Genomic DNA, 7,553 nt, shown 5'->3' with positions numbered 1-7,553 from the left:
CTATAACCTAGATCTCTAAAATTTTCCACCAAATTTTATTAAAATCATGCCAAAATTTCTATTATTCTCTCGTTAAAACATCACCTCCCTTACACTACACCATTAAACAATTCCATTTTTTCTATTCTAAAAAACTATATTGCTAGGAGGGCTAATTAGCAAAGTGTATTCCAGTGCAAACAATTAAAATTATATTACTAAGTCCTCTATTTGCTTGCACTATATGCTAATTGCATGTTATGTTTTAACTTAAAAGAAAAATTAATGTGTTTGTAAACTTTCAAAATATATTATTTAAAAAAAATCGGCATATACACACGTTGGCGCAGAACCCTCCTGGATAGCCACCGCCATGCTTCCAAGAAGAGAACTTCATGACCGAGGTTGAAGAATCCCAGGTGAAGTCTCTGGAGATGATAACCCCACCACTTGATTCGGCTAGCAAAGAGCATTATGTGTCCATGTGTGTTCGAATCTTGCTGGGAATGGTGGAAAAAAAATCCCAAAACGCAATGAAAAGCTAGGCATGTTGTCAGTGACGGAGATAATTCTGGCCGCTCAGGTTCAAATCCTGCTAACGACCGTGCAGATATAAAAAAGGCCTTAACACAGCGAGAAGTCAAGCCTCATTATATCCGTGGGGAGAAATTTGAACACACAGGTTTAACCAGCTCGCTTCCGTGGAGGTATTCTAAAACCCTAGAGTTCAATGGACACTCTTATCTTTTGCAAATATTCTTGTTGAAACTGAATTTGTTCGGTAGCTTCATATGGGGTTCTATGGTGTAGTGGTTAGCACTCTGGACTTTGAATCCAGCGACCTGGGTTCGAATCCCGGTAGGACCTTTGGCCATTGTTTTATGTGGAATAGTTCAACGCCCGAGCGCTCACTTCGCATGCTAGAGGCGCGGGGTTCGATTCCCCGTCTAATGTTTTCTGTAACAGAAATCCGTAAATCAGAAGTTTATGCGTTACCAATTAAGCTGCGCCGTAGACCAAAACATACACAATTCTCTTATAACAAGGATTTATACAGAATTTTTAATGTGTAAATGTTCCCAGCGCAACAAGCAAAAGAGATACCGAAATGTTGATTAGTTTTCGTTGCTCAAAACCCTGCTCATCATCTGTTCTTTTTCTTTGCTAATCTTTATGTATTTTTACATAATTCTTCCCGTCTATGTCCCAGACAAAAATCAATAAACCAGAAGTTTGTGCGCTCATATGACCACTATTTCCAGAACAGAGCAGTCCTCAAAGCAATAATTTATACAGAAAATTTCACGTGTACGAGTTCTAAACATAACAAACAAAAGAAATCATTAATTCCCAAATATTACTGAATTAAAGCTCGAAAAGACCAGAGCACAAGACTTAAAGGAAAAATGAATGAAAATAGTTAGCCTCTTCACTAATGTGCCAACGCCCAGGATCGAACAAAACAGCAGCTTTGGAAAGACCATCTGCCATCTCAATCCCTTCTCTGTACACATATTGAAAAGAGCTGCTAAAATTGGTTGTGATGAATTGGACTTCCTCAAAATGGATCTTAACATTAGACCTTCCATAGTGCATGCACCCTTCATCACGTTTATTACATCTTATGATTTACACAAATTTGGATAGTTTATTACATCTTATGGTTTACATAAATTTGGATATTATACACATTCTTTCAACAGCAAGAAGTACAGCCAGCTTTAAGGTCATGAGCTCTGAAGATTGTTAATTGTTAATCCCTTCTCTAGACCAGCTTTAAACTTGAAGTAATGATCATCCCTTTCAGAGAACCTGAGCTGCATCATCAAAAAAAAACCAGGGCATTGATTTATCTATTGCTTCCACACAACAATAACAATATATATTAGGGGTTTGTTATCTTTGAAATATTTAAAAAAACTAAGAATGTTCAACCCTTGTTATACACATCATTGGTGTTAATTTATTCTCAAATAAATAAACATTTCAAGCTAACCAAATCCCCAGGCAATGCTAATAGGCAAAGCTTCAAACCTTTTCACAGTATGATTTTCACACCAATTATTTAATCACAGTTTTCTACGGAAGGATCCCTACAAACATTCTTCAATTCTGTCACACCTCTTATCTCTTTCCAAAACTTAAACATAAACACAGGATGCATTCTCTCCTCTTCTACCTTGCATAATGAACATCTATTGAATCCAGCTCTGTTTCTTTTCTATAAATTATCCCAGGCAAAAACATTATTCTTAAATGCCAGCCAAATGAAAACCCTTAATTTTAATGAACATTTCATTTTCCATATCACCAATCACCATTGATTCAGATACCCAAAAGCCTACTTTCACAAAAAAAATCTTGATATCCAATATCAGGAGTATAATTCTCACCAACTGTTTCAACCAAACAACCTCATCTGCTTAATCTTTAATCCTGACATGACCATCACTGAGAGATGCAATATATCCCTCTCATTCTAGGGCATTATCTCCAGCTAACCCAAGCTCCTATGTAAATTTTCATGCTAGCCCCTAGTTGATGTATTCATAGATATGTCTTCTGATTGAGAGTAATGAAGCCTTTATCATGCAACACAAAAATCAGATTATCAAAAATCTGAAGTTTTCGTCACACTCAAGATAACTCTGCTACATTTTGAATTTTCCCTCCAACCAAGCCAGGCCCTGAATAAAGGAGAGGCCAAAATCACTGCGTTCCACATAATGGAAGCGTTTTGATAAGGCCAAATAGGATTTCTTAACCAAAATCTTCGATGGAGTCAGGCTCCACATATTTCTGGAGGATGACTATCGGATAGCAACCTCTATCCACTTTGGGCAAGAAGGGTCTTTTGAAATGTTCATATGGATATTATCGGCATTGTAATGATTTTATGCCGTTTGAGGAACGAGTAAAAACGGTTTTGGGTTATTTTGATTTTCTTTCTTCCACGAGTTAAAGGTTCGTGACCTTAACAAAATTAATTTAGTTAGGGGATGCATGAAAAACCATATTTTTTATATTTATTTAAGCAATTGTTAGTTATATATTATATAAAATTTGAATCCAGAAATCTTAACGTAAAAATGTATGTGATATTGTAGTGTTATTTGATTTTGAGATAAATTTAATATTTTCTTTTTTAATTATTGTAATTTGTATTTATATTGGAAAGATTTGGAGCAAAAGCCCAAGACCTCACAGTGATTACTTAATTTACAAAAGACAATACAATATTGTCACAAAACTTATAGTCAAATACATTGCACAATAGACACACTGACACCATTAGATAGACAAAGATGCACAAGTTGTTCTTGATGCAGGAGCACTCGAATGAAGAGACAACAACTAGGAGATGTTTCTTGTTATTTTCTATTTTTTCGTTTTATTTTGACAAGTAGAGAGGAAAACATTTCAAATTTCTGTTTCATTTTGTGTTATTTTAAATGAAGGCTAAATCAACCATTGTTAGTTTTTGAGTTAGACAAAATAGGATTATATAGGAATTAGTTTGAAGAAACTGTTTCGTAACTGAAGAACAGTTCCTCGAACTGTAAAAGAAACTGCTAATGATGTATTAAAAAGAAGACAAGAAAGAAGAGTAGGAGGTTAGCCGAATTGAGTATGATTGTAAGCCTACGGGAAAAATGTAAGAGGGGCCACTGGAGTTAGGCGAGCAGACCATAGAGAGAGACAGAGTCTCAAAATATATCCTTTGTTTAATTGTTATGTGCAAAGACAAATTCAAATCCATGTAACTGTGTGTTTCGAATGGTTGAATGATGAATTCAATGTAAATCATAGCTTTTGTACTATATATATACATGCAGGTGAATTTAGCGGACTCAAAGAGGCGAAGGAACACATAGAGAAAACTTGCTCATGGCGCAGTGGAAGCGTAAAAGGCCCGAACAACAGAGGAGCAAAAGATTAAGGAAGTGACGCTCAGGGACCGTTGGATCCAACAGATCAACGACGAAGATTGAATTGGCGGAATTGAAATCAGCAAGTGGAATAACCCCGACCTCAGGCGATTGCCGATTGCGATCAAGCGATTAAGCGAGGACCATTGGATCTGTAGGAAAGATCAACAACAGAGATTTAATTGGCGGATTTTTATCGGTGAATGTCGACGCGAACATCGAAGTGATCGAAGTGGATTTTTCTTTGTATTCCCGTGTTTCCCATAATTTTCAATATAACGAAGGGTGTGGGTTTTTAGTGTAAAAAACGCCCCTATAGAGTCCCGATAGTGTAATCGCATATCGGGGAAGTGGAAGGAGTGGGTAATGTGACTCGTGAAGGGGCCGATACCCGATTGCGATAAAGGGAAGTCCTTGGAAACTATGCCAAGACTATGGAATGAGCGGGGAAATGGTGTATTACGCATGTTTTATGTGTAATTCCTTTATTAAGGTTTTACAACCATTATAGCGCCGATTTGAAGGATTCATGTAATAAATCCAATAAACCAAGGTTAAAGAGGAGTAGTTACATGTATGCGAGCTTGAGGGCTTAAAGGGTTATAAATGGGTTGTAGAGTTCCAATAGGAAGAATTGGTGAAGGGAAAAGGCTAGGTTACTGGCTTAAAACATTCCGTATTGTTTAAAGGGGTCGTAACCAATAAGGTTTGGAGATTGGTGCACGTAAGGCTAGGTTACTGGCTTAAAACATTCCGCAGAGATTGTTTAAAGGGGTCGTAACCAATAAGGTTTGGAGATTGGTGCACGTAGGTAATTGACGACATCATTTTGGTATCAGAGCAGGTTTTTCCTTTCTCTCAGTAAAGATGGAGGTAGGAAGAAGGGGTCGAGGAAGAGCTGTCAGAAGAGCAATAGATGAAGGGTTAAGAGAAGAGATTAGAAACTTAACTGCATGTTTGGTAGTGTTGGAAGCAGGGAGGCGTAGAGAGCCGGAAGATGGGGATGATAGTGAGGAGGAAAACGTAGCCATGACAGATGGGTCAGATGATGAAGGACCAGAAATTAAGCTATTGAAGTCAGTTTTGTTGGCTAGCAGCAAGCCAAAACCAGAGCTCTCTAATTATGATGGCAGTTTGTCCACAGAGGCATTGTTAGACTGGATAAGTGAATTAGATAAATATTTTGAGTATGAAGAAATCAACAAAGATAAGAGGGTCAGGTTTGTTGTCACCAAATTGAAGGGACATGCAACATTATGGTGGGATAGTGTACAGGAAGAAAGGAGGAGATTAAACAAACCCTTGACTAAAAAATGGGATAGGATGGTTGCGAAAATGAAGAGCAAGTTTTTGCCTAAAGATTATCAAATTGCCCTTTACAGACAGGTACAAAACCTGAAACAGAGAATGATGACTGTGAAGGAATATACTAAAGAATTTTATAAAATTAACCTGAGAGTTGGTTATGTTGAAGATACCCCTGAGAAGACAACGAGGTTTGTAAATGGTCTACGGATGGAGATCCTAGACGAAATTAGCATTCTTTCCCCTAAAACCATGGAAGAAGCTTATCAGAGTGCTTTGAAGGCGGAGGAAAAGATTGCTAGGAAACAAAATGCCAGAAGAGGACGTGGTTCTGGTAGAGGTCGAGGACAAACCTTTGGCAGAGGTAAGACTGCCAACAGCAATGAAGAGGGTAGTAGTTCGAAGACTTTGGGACAGAGTGAAAGGGAAGGTAACACTAGAGGAGGAAGGCCATACCAGCGAGGAAGAGGTAATGGCAGAGGCAGAGGAAATGCTTATTAGTGTTACAAGTGTCACAAGTGGGGACACAGGTCCTTTGAATGTCCTGAAAACGAACAAACTGGCAGAGGGGAGCATATGTCGCTCAACCCGATGAAGCAGAGGCACCACCACAGGAGGTGGAAAATATGCCAGAAACCGAGGAAGCCTTGGTGTTGAACAAGGTGTTATTAAAACCAACCAAGGAAGTAGTTGATCAGACACAGAGGAAAGCATTGTTCCGGACTGTATGTAAGTCACACGGAAAATGCTGTAAATTGATTATTGACAGCGGGAGCATCGATAATTTGGTAGCTATGGAGATGGTGGAGAAACTGGGTTTGAAGAGAGCAAAACACCCAACTCCATAAAGGGTGTCGTGGTTTCATAAATGACACCAATTGTTAGTTGATGAACAATGCGAGGTAGATTTTCAGATAGGCAAGTACAAGGATAAGGTGACTTGCAACATAATGCCGATGGATGTGTGCCATATTCTGCTGGGCAGACCATGGTAGTACGATAGAAAGGTAGTCCATGATGGAGTGAAAAATTGTTACAGATTTGTCAAAGATGGGATAAAGCATACCTTGGTACCCATGAAAGAAGCCAAGGAAGGAGAGGAGACAGTAGAAACAAGTGAAACAAAAGCATTACTGCTAGGAGGAAAGGACTTTCTATGACGGATTGAAGAGAGTGAAATGGGTTATGCAGTTGTGAGAAGACCAAGGGCAGTGTTAGTACATACCAACCTTACTGATTTACCAGAAGAGATACAGAACATGCTGCAATAATTTAGTGATATTGTGGTAGATGATCTACCGAACAAACTACCACCGAAGAGGAGCATCAGTCACCATATTGATTTTATTCCGGGAGCCAGTTTGCCAAACAAGGCTGCCTACCAGATGAGTCCAAAGGATAATGAAGAAATCCGGAAGCAGGTGTAGGAGTTGTTGGACAAAGGACTGATTCGGGAGAGTTTAAGCCCTTGTGCGGTGCCAATTGTTTTAGCTCCCAAGAAAAGAGGTGAGTGGAGAATGTGCACGGATTCCCGGACCATTAACAAGATTACTATCAGATACAGATTCCCATTACCTCGGATGGATGATATGATGGATTGCTTGAGTGGAGCAACGTGCTTTTCAAAGATAGACCTAAAAAGCGGCTACCACCAAATCAGAATTCAACAAGGTGACGAGTGGAAGACAACTTTCAAGACTAACAAAGGCTTGTATGAATGGTCGGTTATGCCATTTGGGTTAAGCAATGCCCCTAGCACATTCATGCGGTTGATGAACGAGATGCTCAAGGAATTCATTGGAAAATTTGTGATTGTGTATCTAGATGACATACTTATATTCAGCAAGATGAAGGAAGAACATTTTCGACACGTGAGGTATGTATTAGAAAGATTGCAGCAGAATAAATTACTGATAAATTTGAAGAAATGTTCTTTTTTCAAGAAAGAGTTAATTTATTTAGGATTTTTGATTTCTGAGAACGAACTAAAAATGGATCCGGAAAAGGTTACAGCCATAGTTAGCTGGCCATCCCCCAAAAGTTTGTTTGAGGTACGAAGTTTTCATGGATTGCGAGGTTTTATTGGAAATTTATTAAAAATTTCAGTGGGATTTGTGCACCTATGCTGGACACCATTAAGAAAACAAATCAGCCTTTCCATTGGACAGAAATGGCAGAGAAGAGCTTTCAGTTGCTCAAAAAGAAAATTACCGAAAGACCGATTTTGAGATTACCGGACTTTAACAAACTTTTCCAAGTTCATTGTGATGCCAGCGGGACAGCCATTGGTGCAGTAGTCAGGCAAGAGGACAAGCTAGTAGCCTATTTCAGTGAGAAACT

General features: G+C 38.6%; 1 non-coding gene across 1 annotated transcript; it reads left to right on the top strand.

Annotated features, from left to right (window-relative positions):
- The first annotated feature begins 774 nt into the window (after positions 1-774).
- TRNAQ-UUG (transfer RNA glutamine (anticodon UUG)) lies at positions 775-846 on the top strand. The gene has a single exon. It is a non-coding gene; the product is annotated as a tRNA-Gln (tRNA).
- Positions 847-7,553: the final 6,707 nt, after the last annotated feature.

The sequence above is a fragment of the Pinus tabuliformis genome, chromosome 5_1 (assembly GCF_031772625.1).
Source record: "Pinus tabuliformis cultivar Carrire ecotype Pingquan chromosome 5_1, CPIR1, whole genome shotgun sequence".
Lineage (NCBI taxonomy): Eukaryota > Viridiplantae > Streptophyta > Pinopsida > Pinales > Pinaceae > Pinus > Pinus tabuliformis.
This window is presented reverse-complemented; position numbering and strand designations above follow the sequence as displayed.